The sequence below is a fragment of the Schistocerca nitens genome, chromosome 8, assembly GCF_023898315.1.
Source record: "Schistocerca nitens isolate TAMUIC-IGC-003100 chromosome 8, iqSchNite1.1, whole genome shotgun sequence".
In the NCBI taxonomy this organism is placed as follows: Eukaryota; Metazoa; Arthropoda; class Insecta; order Orthoptera; family Acrididae; genus Schistocerca; species Schistocerca nitens.
In genome coordinates, this window is record NC_064621.1 from 323,341,949 (window position 1) to 323,358,673 (window position 16,725).

The window sequence follows — 16,725 nt, forward strand, 5'->3', positions numbered from 1 at the left end:
CCGACTTGAATCTCATCGAACATTTATGGGACATAATTAAGAGATCAGTTCGCGCACCACATCCTGCACCGGTAACACTTTCACAGTTATGGTTGCCTTCAGTGACAGAACGATTCAATATTTCTGCAGGGGACTTCCACCGACTTGTTGAGTCCATGCCGCGCTGAGTTGCTGCACTAGTCCGCGCAAATGGAGGGCCGCATCCTATGATGAGGTCAGCTACAACTTTTGTCGTCTCCCTGTAAAGGTGAAGTGCTTCACTTGGGTAACAGTAGTGAATAATTACAAAAGGATATTTTTCTAACCAAATCTAATACGCTGATGTCGATGTATTTCCGTAGGGGTGAAGTGTCTTCCACTTGACTGGAGGAACGTGTAACGACAGCATTACGGCTAGTGAGTATAATGAACATTTATTTTCTCAACAGTTAAGGATCAAAATGCTAGTGTAGCTTCTTCTCTATTGATGTTCTGAAATTCGAAACACTTCTTGAAGGTTCTTGTATCCCAATCCTTTTGAGGCAATATGTGAAGCTTGCTGTAGTCGGAGACACAACATTGATGGTACGTAATCTCTCCGACAGCCGGTGGCACCACATACAAGCAGGTTATTGCAACTGTTGGGAGATACGCCCTCCTTTGAAACGTAATTTTCCATAGGGCGAGCCCAATGTGTCTGGGGATGGAGTAAAGTGCCCTCACAGCCAGTGACGTACGCAGTCTACACGCTTATCCATGAGTCGGCTGCTCTCTTGTTGAAGAGCTTCACTAGCAGCTTGCCCTATGATTCTGGCTGGATTACTTTTGCTATTCACTGACTTCCAGTATTTCCCGTTTTGCCAGATACGAGCGGGTAAGTGCAAGAATTATCACGTAATCAGCTTATCAGGCCATGCTTCCAAGTTAAGGGGAATAATAACATACATATTAGTGGAAAAGAGAAATGGGACTGTGTCATGTGATGATCAGTTCAACTTTAGGGAAGACGGAGGCGCCTGACAAGGAGTCCTCGTGTTGGGCTCCTTAATGTGAGGAATATAAATCAAGTATTCTTGGGATTTTCCAACCTTGAAAAGGGGTTAGATAGCGTCAAATGGTGAAACATTATGAGAAAAATAGAAGTAAGCTATAGAAGACGACAGGTAATATACATTATGTATGACCCAAATAAGAACATTTGGAAGACCATGAAGGAAGCGCTCAGATTAAAAGAGGAAGTAAGAAAAGTGTGCAATATTTCGCCCCTAGTGTTCGTTCTCTACATAGGAGAAGCAATAACGAAATAAAAGGGAGGTTCGATAGTAACATTAAAATTTATAGCAAAACGATGTTAATGATAAGATTCGCATATTACGATGTTATCCTCAGTGAAGGTTAAGAATAATTATAGAATCTGTTGAATGGAATGAATAGTCTAATGATTACAAAATATGAATTGACGGTAAAATGGAAAATACATAAATCATGAGAAGTAGTTGAATTGAGTACAGCGAGAAGCTTAACATAAAAATTAGTGATCATGAAACTGACGATATTCAGGAGTTATGCTACCTTGGAAGAAAATTAACCCAAGACAGACGAAGCAAGGACATAAAGGTAGATTATCACAGGCAATGAGTGTATTCTTGGCAAAAAGAAGAATCACACACAAGCCTTAATTTAGGAAGAAATTTGTGAGAATCTACGTCTCGAGCTTGTCATTGTATGGCAGTGAATTATGGAGCATGAAAAAACCGAAATGAAGGAGAATCTAAATCTTTCAGATGTGATTCTGCGTATAGAATACTGAAAATTACGCGGATGGATAAGAAACATATGATAAAGTATGAGATGGGTCTCCGTACGATCGGTGAAGAAGGGACAGTACATGAAACCAGGCAGTAGTTCGTGCTATGCACCAAACTCAAAACCCATACTTAATTTGTAGCTAGTAATTCTGTTCCAGTAAAGTTAACGGAGGTAAACTTCCAACGGTACTGATTGGAGGAATAGCGAAAAAGTCAGTGTAGCTATGACAGAAACTAAATCGGATATTGGATGGAGATAGACTAAGTATAAAGGCCGATTACACCTCACTAGTTACGCACTTGAAAATCTTAAGACAATAAGAAACGAAAAAAGTTTGCTAACTAGGCAGTAAGATTTCCTTTTTGTTATAAGGCAGGCAGCATTATTAATTTGTCCTAATACGGTGGGCGTTAAAATCTTGTTGCAGATTTACGTTCGCTATGTCACTTCACGTTTGTTTTTGTTACTTCCTTTTTTTAAGCATTATTTATGTGTGACACAAATAAAAATTTTATAGTATTCTGTTTAATTCAAAATTCTGAGGAAAACATTACAAAACTTCTGTCTTTCTGGGACAGTTAAATATTAAACTCAGACTAAATATTAAACTCAGACATCATGTTTGGCCTCTTGTTGTGGTCTGAGAGGGGAAAGCGATGTGCCAGTATTATATCGCCAAGTGAGATCACAGTAGAAGTTCATTTCGTCTAAGAGGCTTACAATTTACGCCTAGGTAATCTGCATCTACATTTACATCCACACTCCGCAAGCCACCTGACGGTGTGTGGCGGAGGGTACCCTGAGTACCTCTATCGGTTCTCCCTTCTGTTCCAATCTCGTATTGTTCGTGGAAAGAAGGATTGTCGGTATGCACCTGTGTGGGCTCTAATCTCTCTGATTTTATCCTCATGGTCTCTTCGCGAGATATACGTAGGAGGGAGCAATATACTGCTTGACTCTTCGGTGAAGGTATGTTCTCGAAACTTCAACAAAATCCCGTACCGAGCTACTGAGCGTCTCTCCTGCAGAGTCTTCCACTGGAGTTTATCTATCATCTCCGTAACACTTTCGCGATTACTAAATGATCCTGTAACGAAGCGCGCTGCTCTCCGTTGGATCTTCTCTATCTCATCTATCAACCCTATCTGGTACGGATTCCACACTGCTGAGCAGTATTCAAGCAGTGGGCGAACAAGCGTACTGTAACCTACTTCCTTTGTTTTGGGATTGCATTTCCTTAGGAGTCTTCCAATGAATCTCAGTCTGGCATCTGCTTTACCAACGATCAACTTTATATGATCATTCAATTTTAAATCACTCCTAATGCGTACGCCCAGATAATTTATGGAATTAAATGCTTCCAGTTGCTGACCTGCTATTTTGTAGCTAAATGATAAGGGATCTATCTTTCTATGTATTCGCAGCACATTACACTTGTCTACATTGAGATTCAATTGCCATTCCCTGCACCATGCGTCAATTCGCTGCAGATCCTCCTGCATTTCAGTACAATTTTCCATTGTTACAACCTCTCGATACACCACAGCATCATCTGCAAAAAGCCTCAGTGAACTTCCGATGTTATCCACCAAGTCATTTATGTATATTGTGAATAGCAACGGTCGTATGACACTCCCCTGCGGCACACCTGAAATCACTCTTACTTCGGAAGACTACTCTCCATTGAGAATGACATGCTGCGTTCTGTTACCTAGGAACTCCTCAATCCAATCACACAATTGGTCTGATAGTCCATATCCTCTTTGTTTATTAAACGACTCTGGGGAACTGTATCGAACGCCTTGCGGAAGTCAAGAAACACGGCATCTACCTGTGAACCGGTGTCTATGGCCCTCTGAGTCACGTGGACGAATAGCGCGAACTGGGTTTCACACGACCGTCTTTTTCGAAACCCATGCTGATTCCTACAGAGTAGATTTCTAGTCTCCAGAAAAGTCATTATACTCGAACATAAGACGTGTTCCAAAATTCTACAACTGATCGACGTTAGAGATATAGGTCTATAGTTCTGCACATCTGTTTGACGTTCCTTCTTGAAAACGGGGATGACCTGTGCCCTTTCCCAATCCTTTGGAACGCTACGCTCTTCTAGAGACCTACGGTACACCGCTGCAAGAAGGGGGGCAAGTTCCTTCGCGTACTCTGTGTAAAATCGAACTGGCATCCCATCAGGTCCAGCGGCCTTTCCTCTTATGAGCGATTTTAATTGTTTCTCTATCCCTCTGTCGTCTATTTCGATATCTACCATTTTGTCATCTGTGCGACAATCTAGAGAAGGAACTACAGTGAAGTCTTCCTCTGTGAAACAGCTTTGGAAAAAGACATTTAGTATTTCGGTCTTTAGTCTGTCATCCTCTGTTTCAGTACCATTTTGGTCACAGAGTGTCTGGACATTTTGTTTTGATCCACCTAATGCTTTGACATAAGACCAAAATTTCTTAGGATTTTCTGCCAAGTCAGTACATAGAACTTTACTTTCGAATTCATTGAACGCCTCTCGCATAGCCCTCCTCACACTACATTTCGCTTCGCGTAATTTTTGTTTGTCTACAAGGCTTTGGCTATGTTTATGTTTGCTGTGAAGTTCCCTTTGCTTCCACAGCAGTTTTCTAAGTCGGTTGTTGTACCACGGTGGCTCTTTTCCATCTCTTACGATCCTGCTTGGCACATACTCATCTGACGCATATTGTACGATGGTTTTGAACTTTGTCCACTGATCCTCAACACTGTCTGTACTTGAGACAAAACTTTTGTGTTGAGCCGTCAGGTACTCTGTAATCTGCTTTTTGTCACTTTTGATAAACAGAAAAATCTTCCTACCTTTTTTAATATTTCTATTTACGGCTGAAGTCATCGATGCCGTAACCGCTTTATGATCGCTGATTCCCTGTTCTGCGTTAATCTCATGTTAAAAATATTCTGTTCCAGATTTAGAGAGACAGGCTTCTAATGACTTGCTTCGTCCTAAGTAAAGATGAAATTTGTAGTAGGTTTATGGAGATCCGTGCACTACCGATCACCTTTGTACTCAGTCACATGTATAATACGTCTTTCAGGGCGCTCGGTTTCCTGACAGATTGAAAAACTCCTTTGTGTAACCACTTATCGATAAGAGAGCAGGAGGAAAGGTAGACAATTTCCGGCCAGTTTGTTTGCCCCTAGTATTTTTAAACGGTTTTTGAGAATTCAATGTTTAGGAGAGTAGTGACATGTCTCAGTAGGCATAATTCGTTGTCAGCCTTTCAGCATGTCGCTAAAAAGGCAGTATCCATCAAAAGTACTATTTATTCTTTTCTGTGCCACGCACTAACTGGGATAAACAACAGTTCGATGGCGGCAGGTATTTTACTACATTTAACAAAGTCATTTGAGTGTGTGAATCATATATTACTACTGTTTAAATGGGAACGTTGTGGGATTAGGGAAAAAGCTTAGCATTAGTTGTCTGAATAGTAGGAAGCAGAAGGTTGTTCTCAAGTGTCAACAAACAGGAAAGATATTTCAAACTCACTGGTGTCAGTTAAAATGGGACTTCCATATGATTCTTCTGGGCCCATTGGTTCTCTTGATATACAGTTAACAATGATCTGCCACTGAAAATGACTGATGAGACAAAAATGTTCCGGTTGTGGATAACATGTGTCATTGTGAAAGATATGGGACGTTACATAAATCGTCCGTGGTCTAGTGGTTAGCCGGCACGGTAGCTCAGCGTTTTCAAACAGAGGGTTAGCTGCCCTCTGTAATAAAAAAAACTGAGTTAATGGATCAACGACGAACTTGAACGGGTGTCTTACGACGTCCATCCCGAGCAGATGCAACGAACGGAAACGAACAAAATCAGATTAAAAAAAAAAAAAAAAGAAGTCGCTTGCGTTGCTGCCTCTGGATCACGGGGAGTTCGATTCCCCGCCGGGTTGGGGATTTTCTCTGCAAGCGGACTCGGTGTTTGTGTTCATCGTTTCATCTCATCGTCATCATCATTAATGACAGTGGCTAGATTGAATTGTGTAAAAATTGGACTGTGTATAAATTGGGACTTTTTGCAGGCGCTGATGACCACGCAGTTGAGCGCCCCACGAACAAAACTTCATCATCATCGTAACATAAATCAGACAAATTATATGTTACTGAGACATATTAAGTCTCGACCTTATCTACGATAATGAATACACGTCAAAACAACGAATCAAAATATGTTTCAAGGCCAATATTCGATCGCATGCCTTCTGCTCACTAGGAGATTTGCTAACCATTGCACCACCCTGACACAGCAGCTAACTCAAATAACTTGTCCCTTCATTATACAAACTCCAATTCACGCCTCAGCCCGTCTTGATGTTCACCTTCTGACCTGCAAAGGCTCTCCAACTTCGGAATAGCATCTTAGGGCGGGGGACGGAGAAGTTTAACCTGTGCTGCTCTGTCAGCTACAGCGCTAGGATCGTGCAGTAACTAGGTCATCCGTCTAGTGAATAGGAGACATAGATTCGAGTCCTAGACATGGTAAAATTTTCATTCATTGCTTTAGTTCCCATTTATTTTAAAAGATAAATTTGAGACTTAATATGTCTCTGAAACATACAATTTATGCGATTAATATATCACTTACACCTGAGGTACAGACTGTATTATCCGCATTTTGTTCAATGCGAACGTGCTTTTCTACAATACTGGTACGAGCCTATCAAGATGGGCTATGATATTATTGGGAAGGGAGAAGTACTAGTGCATTCCGTGCAGCTGTGTTGCCCACAGTGCCAGGGTAACGCAGTGGTTAGCGCATCTGCCTAGTAAACGAGAGGCCACGTTAGTATCCTAGCCTTGGTAAAAACGTTGATTCATTGGTTTGGTCTGCATTCACTACCGTAATACAAATGATGTAGCCCATGAGTTAGTAACATAAGTACGCGTCTTTGAGAGAACAGATTAGTGCTCAAATGTAACAAAATGCAGTGCATATAGTTTCTGATATATAACTCTTTTCGAAGTCATAATTTATTGTTCACAGGTGAACAGTCACGTAAGTCGGTCCTTTTCAAATTTTAGGGCTAATGGTAGAGGAAAGGTTATTTTGGGAGTATCACGTCCACGAGCTTGTGCAGAAACTGAATGCTGTTATCCTTCCCGTATAAAAAATTTCCACTGTCTTGACACTAATGTACGAAGATTTGTTTACTTCACTAACTTTCACTCTATTACCTCATTTGGTGTTATATATTGAGGCAACTCTGTGCTGCCACCTCGAACATTCTCAGCCTGGAAACTTGCGGTCAAACTATCAAGTGTCGTGTCAGTCCTAAGACATCGTGTAGGGTGTTGTACAGGCGTCGCGGAATTCTAACTCTGCTGTCAGTCTGTACACATTCCGTCATGAGATGTACTATTAATAAAAGTCAGTCTTTCAGTAAGAAACCTGCAACATTCATTTAGCGAATGTTAACCGAAAAGAAGATACATACTGGAGCGTGTTACAGAAAAGTTTGCGCCACACAACAGTTTCGTTTTAAATGAGCTTCCAACAGAAATGAAACAAAATTGTGTGTTAAACCCTAAGTACTAAACTACAGGTTGGAAGTCTTTCTTGAGGAGGATTACAAGACCGTATCAAAATCTGTACAACTGTTCCTCAGACTAGCCGGTCGCATAAGAAGAAATGAACAGGGGACTTCAGTTTATATATGTGCATATAGAAGATTTAATAAAATATTTTTATATACTTACTAAAACAGCATTACAGCTTACGTACTATGTTTGCATGCAATAATATTCGTCTATTATGCTTTTGACGGATTACGAATGCAATGTAAGTTCAAAATACAAAAATATACTTTTTGTGATATAATTACAATTCAACATTTTTCAGATTTTGTTACTTTACGTGTATTGTGAAACCTACCTTGCCTCTAGCCATATCTCATGTTTCTGAGTCAACATGTAGTACTCTGTAGCTTTTTATGAGTCAGCTTTCGAGTGTATAAATATGTGACATACGGAAATCACCATACCTATTGATGTCACTGTCTTAGAAGCCCACAATTTTTAGACCAAAGACCTTAGTGTGTGACATAAATTTGAATTTGATACGCCAGTCTGTTCAAGAGCAAAAGACAGACACACACGTGGATAAAAAATGAAAAAAACAATTTTCTGTGTTATACAATTAGATGTTTACAATTTTCGTTTTTATTCCTTTACTGTTATTGTGAAACCTTGCTTCTTGTCAAATTTCATGATTCTAGGTCAACGGGAAGTATCCTATAGTTTTTTAATTAGTGAGTTTTCGAGTATCAAATTACATGACAAAAATGGCTTTATCTTTCGACTGAACTGACTTAGAAGCTTAATCTTTCTACGCTACTAAGGGGCCATGGCCCTTAATGTGTGACATAAATTTGAACTTTATATGTCCACACGTTCCAGAGAAAAAGAGTTGCCTCTGAGCACTATGGGACTTAACTTCTAAGGTCATCAGTCCCCTAGAACTTAGAACTACTTAAACCTAACTAACCTAAGGACATCACTCACATCCATGCCCGAGGCAGGATTCGAACCTGCGACCGTAGCGGTCACGCGGTTCCAGACTGAAGCGCCTAGAACCGCACGGCCACACCGGCCGGCAGAAAAAGAGTTCTCAACAGTCAGCAGATAGGCAGACATTCAGATACACTGACAACGATACGATCTTAGCGTTTCGTTAATACAGATAGAAGCAAGAACCCTCAAAAAAGCCCAGTACTTCCACAGCGTGTGAAAGAGACCATTAATATTGTGTGATTATTGTGTTTTCGGATACCGCGACTGTGGTTGTTTGAGATACTCTACCCAAGAGAAAGCTGGGAATTTCTAATCCCTGAGTTGGTATTTGGAAATATTGTTACCTTGATGTTGCTGAGACAACAAGCATTGCAGGGAGTGAGACATTTTTATATCTATACGAATTTTTTAAGCATTTATACATGAAACTGAATATGAGACCTCTCATAATCGCAACATAGCACGCTAAAGACAAACTGAACATTACTATACTGGTTTAGACAGAGAGAAAGTAAAAGGTGAAAAACCCTTTCTGCGGAATAGGACAGAACGAACTGTGTGATACAGGAAGCAGAGGACTAACAGGGGTGTATGGCTGAGCGATGACACAGAAGTAGTAAGGAATGAAGGAAAATCTAATTTAATGCTCTGTGTACTCGAAATATATCTGCACGTGCTTGACCTGTTAACCTCAAGTGCCAGAATCTATTACACAGTTGTTCATACGATGCAATCCCATTGTTGTGACTTTATTAAAAATTTTTGTAATTCAACAGAACTCTAGAAGAATCTGGTGAACTAACATACATGAAACGCACTTATCTGGTGAAATCATAATGTGTTTTTGGTGCCCTGTATCCTCCAGATAGGTTTACATTAGTTGCAATAAATACGTGAAGCTACAAGTAACAGTCATCAGAATAGACACATCCTACATGACATATGCTAATTGATCCTGACAACACACTTCCACCTGCACCTAAATAGCGACTCCCGTTTGCAATTACAAGAACACTATCGCTACTAAGCGGTACTTTGAAATGAAACACTGGGGACCTGCTAGCCAGTAAATCACAGTACACTCCCCAGGATGCAAAACAATCTGTACCGCAATTACAACGAGATTGTGATTTGTGACTGTCTTATTACTAAACTGAGAAAGTGCACAAACATAGCACGATGAAAATTACTCCGACGTCTGGGACTTGTAGCTACAATGTTGCAATATCGGCCGCTGGCCACTGCTCGGTTATAGGCGACACACAAACACAGAACGTCACCACTTCACAAGCGCTGTTGTTATGTAACGCGGGTCGCAGGTTCGAATCCTACCTCGGGCATGGATGTGTGTGATGTCCATAGGTCAGTTAGGTTTATGTAGTTCTAAGTTCTAGTGGATGATGACCTCAGAAGTTAAGTCCCATAGTGCTCAGAGCCATTTGAACCATATTTAATGCGGAGCAATGTTGGAAGCGGCCCCCGGGATGCTCTGTTGACTGATAATTTTAAGTGACCAATGAATGAACTACGGCAGACGACATGTTTTGATGCCCTGAATTTAAACTCATCTTCTAATTTTATCACAACTTCCTGCAATGCAATATATCCGAGAAAACGGCAGTCAACCATTTGTGGCAAAACTAAAATCATGATGGATCTATTCGTGGCGATTAATGCTAACTCTTCGAGTCAACTCAGGACAGAAAAATTTCAGTTTCAGCACTAAAAGCAATCTATAATATCTCGCTGTCATTGGTTACATGAAACAATCCTCACATTGGCTACTCGAGCTGCCACGTTACCCGTCAATGGGCAGTCCTGGTTGGCATTTGGTTGCAGATTATTGGCGACACATGCAGATACCAAACGAAAAAGGAGAAAAATGGAAGACAGACGAGATGCAAGAGTCAAACAGGGCTTACTCACGATCAAATAAGGCGGAAGGCAAAGATAACATTCCTACGAAATTTCTAATATTATTTCTGAAAGCGACACCCAAACGAATATTCAAGTATGTTTGTAGAATCTGTGAGACTAGAAACGTACCTTCTGTCATCATCCACACCGTCCCAAAGATAGGAAGGGCAGATAAGTGCGACAACTACAGCTTAAAAGTACATGGATCCACGTTCCTGACAAAAACAATATACAGAAGAATGGGAAAGAAAAGTGAGGATCTGTTAGATGAAGATCAGTTTGGCTTTAGGGTAGGGAGATGCACCAGGGAAACAGTTCTGACGTTACGCTCGGTAATGGAAGCAAGACTTCAGAAAACTCTAGATAAATGTTTAGGTTTTATAAGCCTACAAAAAGCCTTCGCCAGTGTCCAATAGTTCAAGACTTTCCTCATTTCAAGGAAAACTGTTGAAGATGTGGAGAAAGATGCGTAATATGGAATGTGTATAAGAACAAAGAGGGAACGATGGCAACGGAAGACAAAGAACGATTTTAGAAAACGTGTAAGACAGGGACGTAGCAGTTCTCCCCATTTTTCAAACTCTACTTAGAAGAAGCAAAGACAAAAGTAGAAAAAATGTTTATAAGTGGGATTACAATTTAAGGTGAAATTATGTCAGTAATAAGGAACGCTTACATCACTATTATTCTCAGTGAAATGAAGAAAGAATTACAAGACATACTGAATGGAATGACCAGTCAAATGAGCGCAGGATACGGACTGAGAGGAAACCGAAGAAAAGCGACAGTAACGAGGAGCAGCAGAAGTGAGATAAGTGAGATACTTTCAACCCGAATTGGAGACCACAAAGGAGACGAAGTGAAGGAAAATAACACGCTGAAAGATTTGTATGTGTGTGTTTAGAAACGCACAGACTCGTTGATAATAGTGATACTTATCTCTGATACTTTCAAGATATGGGGTATTACTAATTTTAATGATCCAGGAACGAAATGGAAATCCGATGTGACTCGTGAATTGAACAAAAATAGTTACAAAACATTGCTTATTGCGCAGTATATTAGCGTCCATAGGCCACGGATTACACTGATCATTTGTTAGACTTCTGATTACAGTGTCCTGCTGCACAGTGATGCTGTCTCCCCATTTGTGTAAACATAAGTTCATTACACAAAATCATTAATCAGTAAGTGAAACTTTAAAGCCTGAATCTCCTTTATAAATAACATCGTAATCATAAGTAAGTTCTCGTAGTCCAGTACTCCATGAACAGCAGTCCGCAACGCAGTACACATCCACCTACCTTTCTCAGTATCCGTAGAATGATAACATGTCTAGAAGTTTGCTGATTACTAATATAGCTTAGTGGCATCTCAAGAGGTGAGTACCTATTGAGGAGTCATGAAACAACCACACCTAACATAAAAAGAGGGAAATCAAGGAGAGTGGTTCACGCAAGTGACCGAAATAGAAATAAACGACAAGGTTCGTTTTCAAATGAAGTCGAGAGAACTGAATCAAGGTACAGTGTTTGCTAGTAAATACTAAACAGGTAACTTCGCTGGTCCAGACGGATATTTCAGCCTACGATTCCAAGATCTGGGTGTATGAGCAGAATATTATCATCTTCATAAAACATAATTCATAGTACTAACACGAATTCTTTACAGAAGAAGTGAAAACTTTGTAAGAGCTGGCCTTGCGTAAGATCAGTTTGGATTCCGGAGAAATTTTGGAACATGCTGGGCAATACTGACCCTACGATTTCTCTCAGTATATAGGTTAAGGAAAGCAAAGCTATGTTTATAGCATTTGTACACTCAGAGAAAGCTTTCGACAATGTTGATTGGAATATTCTCTTTTAAATTCTGAGGCTAACAAGCTCAAAATACAGGGAGCGAAAGGCTACTTTCAAGTTGTACAGAAACCAGATGATCGTTTTAAGAGCCACATTTTAAGAGCCGAATGGCATGAAAGAGAAGCAGTTGTTGTGAAGGGAGTGAGCCAGGGTTGTAGCCTATCCCCGGTGTTATTCAGTCTGTACAATGAACAAACAGTAAAGGAAATCGAAGAAAATTTGGAGTAGGAATTAGAGTCTGCTGAGAATAAACAGAGCCTTGAGGTTTGGCCCATGACGTAATTCTGTCAGAGACAGCAAAGGAGTTGGAAGAGGAGTTGGACAGAATGGACAGAGTCTTGAAAGAAGGATATAAGATGAACATCGGCAAAAGGAAAACAGGGATAATGGAATGTAGTCGAATTAAATCACGTGATGCTGAGGGAATTTGATTAGAAAACTGTTCACTTAAAGCAGTAGATGATTTTTGCTATACGGGCGCAATAATAAGTACTGATGGCCGAAGTAGAGGGGATATAAAATTTGGACTGGCAATGGCAAGAAAAGTGTTTCAGAAGAAGAGGAGTTTGTTAACATCGAGTACTGATTTAAGTGTCAGGGAGTCTTTTCTGAAAGTGTATGGATGTGAAACGTGGAGGATAAACAGTTAAGCTAGAAAATAACACATCGCTTTTGAAATGCTACAGAAAAGTGCTGTAGGCTAGATGGGTAGATCACATAACTAATGAGGAGATACTAAATACAACTTGTGAAATAAAAAAAATGTGGCACATGTGGTGTCACCGCTAGACACCACACTTGCTAGGTGGTAGCTTAAATCGGCCGCGGTCCATTAGTACATGTCGGACCCGCGTGTCGCCACTGTCAGGATCGCAGACCGAGCGCCACCACAAGGCAGGTCTCGAGAGACGTACTAGACTCGCCCAGTTGTACGACGACGTTGCTAGCGACTACACTGACGAAGCCTTTCTCTCATTTGCCGAGAGACAGTTAGAATAGCCTTCAGCTAAGTCCATGGCTACGACCTAGCAAGGCGCCATTAGTTACTTCATGAATCTAAAGAGTCTCACTTGTATCATCAAGAATGCTGTATACCAAAGGACGATATAAAAGTTAAGTGTTCTAGTAGCTACTTTCTTTTCTTTATCACATTCATCACGTATCCTGTTCCAGACTTCGCGCCAGTCGGCGTGTGTGTACGTGTGCCCTTTCGGCTACCCGTCTCTGTGGACTGGCTGCCTTGTCAGTCCACTACAGCACAACCTGACTAGAGGTATCGGCTTACAGGATACATTCTGAGACATCCACGGATAACCAGTTTAGCATTGGAGGGAAGAATGGTGGTCAAAGGTAAGAAGATTCAGAAGGGTGTAAGTTGCAGTAGGTACTTGGAAGTGAAGAAGCTTGCACAGGATTGAGCAGCATGGAGTGCTGCATCAAACCAGTATTTGGACTGAAGAGCTCAACAATAACAACATATAATTCTGATTGAGAAAACTAATCCTGATATGTCAGGAGAGAGCGATATTTTTAAATTTATATTATCACGAATCAAAGTAATTTAACACCCATTTAATAACCAGCTTCCAAACAGCTATACATCAGCAACTTTTGAGTCCCTATTTAACTGCACGGAAGCACACGACCCGGTACCTGCTCGCGTCGTAACTTTCGCCACGAAAACTAAACATCATCGCAGCATATAAATTACTAGAATCTCGCAAACTTTCTTATACCTTATAGTATCTACTCAATATTATGGACGTCTGTCCGATTAAAGCAGCTTTTTCTCCCCACATCAGAAAACCAAACGGAGCCTCTTCAACTTCTACTATCAGAGCCAGAAAAAGTAGCAGCGTACAACAGAATAGAATGGCTTCATCTCTTCAAAATTAGAAACCCATATGCCTAGCAGCTCACAGACAAATTATGTTGGACGGAAACAAATCGACTAGCCAAAGATTTAAAATTGTCACTTTGGTCAAGCAAAAAGGTTGCCTCAGAGCTTGTATCTATTGATCGAAATTGGCTAGAGCGTTTTGAATGGCGTAGAGTAGTTACAAATATCGCGACCCACAAAAAAATAAAATATAATGTCAGGAAAATGAAAGTGCTGAATAAGCAAGCACTTTCCACAATGATGTATGAAGTAAGAAGCCGACTAGCTCAGGGGAAGAAGCTTACTAATATGAAATTCGGCCTCAATTGCAATAAGATAATTTCTTGAGGTACTTTTGGAGTAAGGTATTGTATGGAAGTGAATAATGTGCTGTGGGGAGACCGAAAGCGTTTGAGATGTGGTGCTACATAGGTATGCAGAAAATTAGTTGGACAGACTAGATAAGAAATCAGGCGGTTCTACGAAGAATCGGCGTGGGAAGAAATAAGTGGAAAACATTGACAATAAGAAGGGACAGTATGGCAGAACACGTAATAAAACACCAAGGAACACTTTTGCGGTAATGGAGGGAGCTGTAGAGAGTAAAAAGTGTAGGGGATGGAAGATATAGGTAAATACCCAACAAAGAGTTGAGGATGCTGGGTAGAAGTGCTACTCTGAGATGAGGATGTTAGCATATGAGTGGAATTCGTGGAAGGTTGCATCAGATCAGACAGAAAACTGGTAACAAGAAACAAACCGCGCTAGTCACTAACATGGTCCCTACGCAAGACAGATTGTGGCGGCAGCATAATGATCACACTGTATTTTTCGGACACTGTTTCTATAAATTTACGCAACAGGATTTCGGGAGAACCATACTATGTTTCTAACAAAAATTCCGATATAAAATCCTGTAGCATTTCCGCTACATTTTCGTATAGGCTATAGATACTAGAAGCAATTCTGCCAGCGCGTAACTCAATCCATTCGATATCTGTTTTCATTCTTACTTGAAAAGGACTACAAGCGCTGGAAAGATATTCTAAAACTGTAACACTAGGTTCTGAATGCGATTTTCGAGCTGCACTGCTTCCCAGAATTGATTGTGACAGCACTACCATTGCTGTCAGTAAGAGTTGTCCTAACAAATACACATCGGTTCTATGTAAGTGCATCAAGTACGTCTGATGGGAAGGCTAAAAGCTTCGAAATCGATCATGGTACAAGAGGGAAATTAAAATGCTCCCGTCTGAGGGCGTTGCTGCAGTGTATATATAACGTAGCACGTCTCCGATGCGGGTATGTTAGCATCGACATGTAGGCGTGGAATTAGTGTGGCATTCGTATATTCCCGACGTGCGAGCGGTAAATGCAGAAATGTGACCTATGGTGACATTTTTACGAAATGCGTCCAAACAGGCTGTCGTAGGCAGACACCAGTAGACATCCGTCAGAAAATGAAGAGTGTCAGTCAAAAATCATCGTTGCGAAATGGATCACGAAAATCATGTCACAAATTCTGTAACGCAGATTTTATGCCAATTCATGTGGCGAGACGCGCGAGCACCCACCCTGTAGCCCTAGCCCTGATCTCTCCCCAAGCGATTATCACGCCTTGAGTGGCTTAAAAATGGACTTGAAGAGTCGACGATTCCTGTTGGACGAGGATGTGTAGCAGACACTTACAGACTTCTTCACGCAGCGGGACACGATGTTTCACCACACAGGTATCTTCAACTTGGTGCTTCGGTGGGATGATAGCCTGAATGTTGGTGGTGATTTTACCATATTGGCATATCGATTCTGGACAGTGCGGCTTTCGACAGGAAACATTTTCAGCGTACAATGTACAGGGTGAGTCACCTAACATTACCACTGGATACACCTCTCAAACAAAAACAAACACTGAATAACCAATTCCAAAGATCGAGTGTGAGGAGAGGGCTGTGAGAATAGGTTAAGCATCGAGAAATGTACGGAAGTATGATTTACAACACATACTTATGAGTTTTTAGATGGAAACCTGTAATTATTTTCAGCACAACTGAAAATAGAAACATCCGGAGTAATTTGTAACGTAAAGTTGACGCTTGAAACCTCAGACGTTCAGTCGCCTGTTGTAAAAAACAAGATCTGTAAGGGTTTGTTTACGAGCACTACGATGTTTACGAGTTTGGCTGTCTCAGTGTCTGCATGTAACGCTTGCTAAATTAGTCCTTGTACTCAGAATAACTGTAGTACACTGTGTTACCGGACGTCCATCGCAGTGTACTGTACACAAGTAAGAACAGACGTACGCACACAAGGAACTTGGGAAGGTCGCAAGTACAACAGTGTGGAAAAAAAGAATCGTAAGAACTGTGAAAATGGTTAATTTTAACTCTGAAGAGGCAGAGATGATACTCATCTATGGCAAGTCTAGACAAAATGCAGCTGCAGCCTGCAGGTTTAATGCAGAAAGGTACCCGGACAGACATCATACAACGCGCCTACATTTGAAAACATCTACAAACAATTGTATGCAACAGGTATGGTCGTAACACGCAAACGGGTCCGTAACATACCCATCACAGGAGAAGCAGGTAAGCTGGTGTGTTTGCTGCTGTTGCCGTGAACCCACACATGAGTTCTCATGACATAGCTAGAGGCAGTGCTATGAGTCAACGTAGTGTAATGTGCATACTTCACCGTCACAAACTTCGCCCTTATCATGTGGCTCTG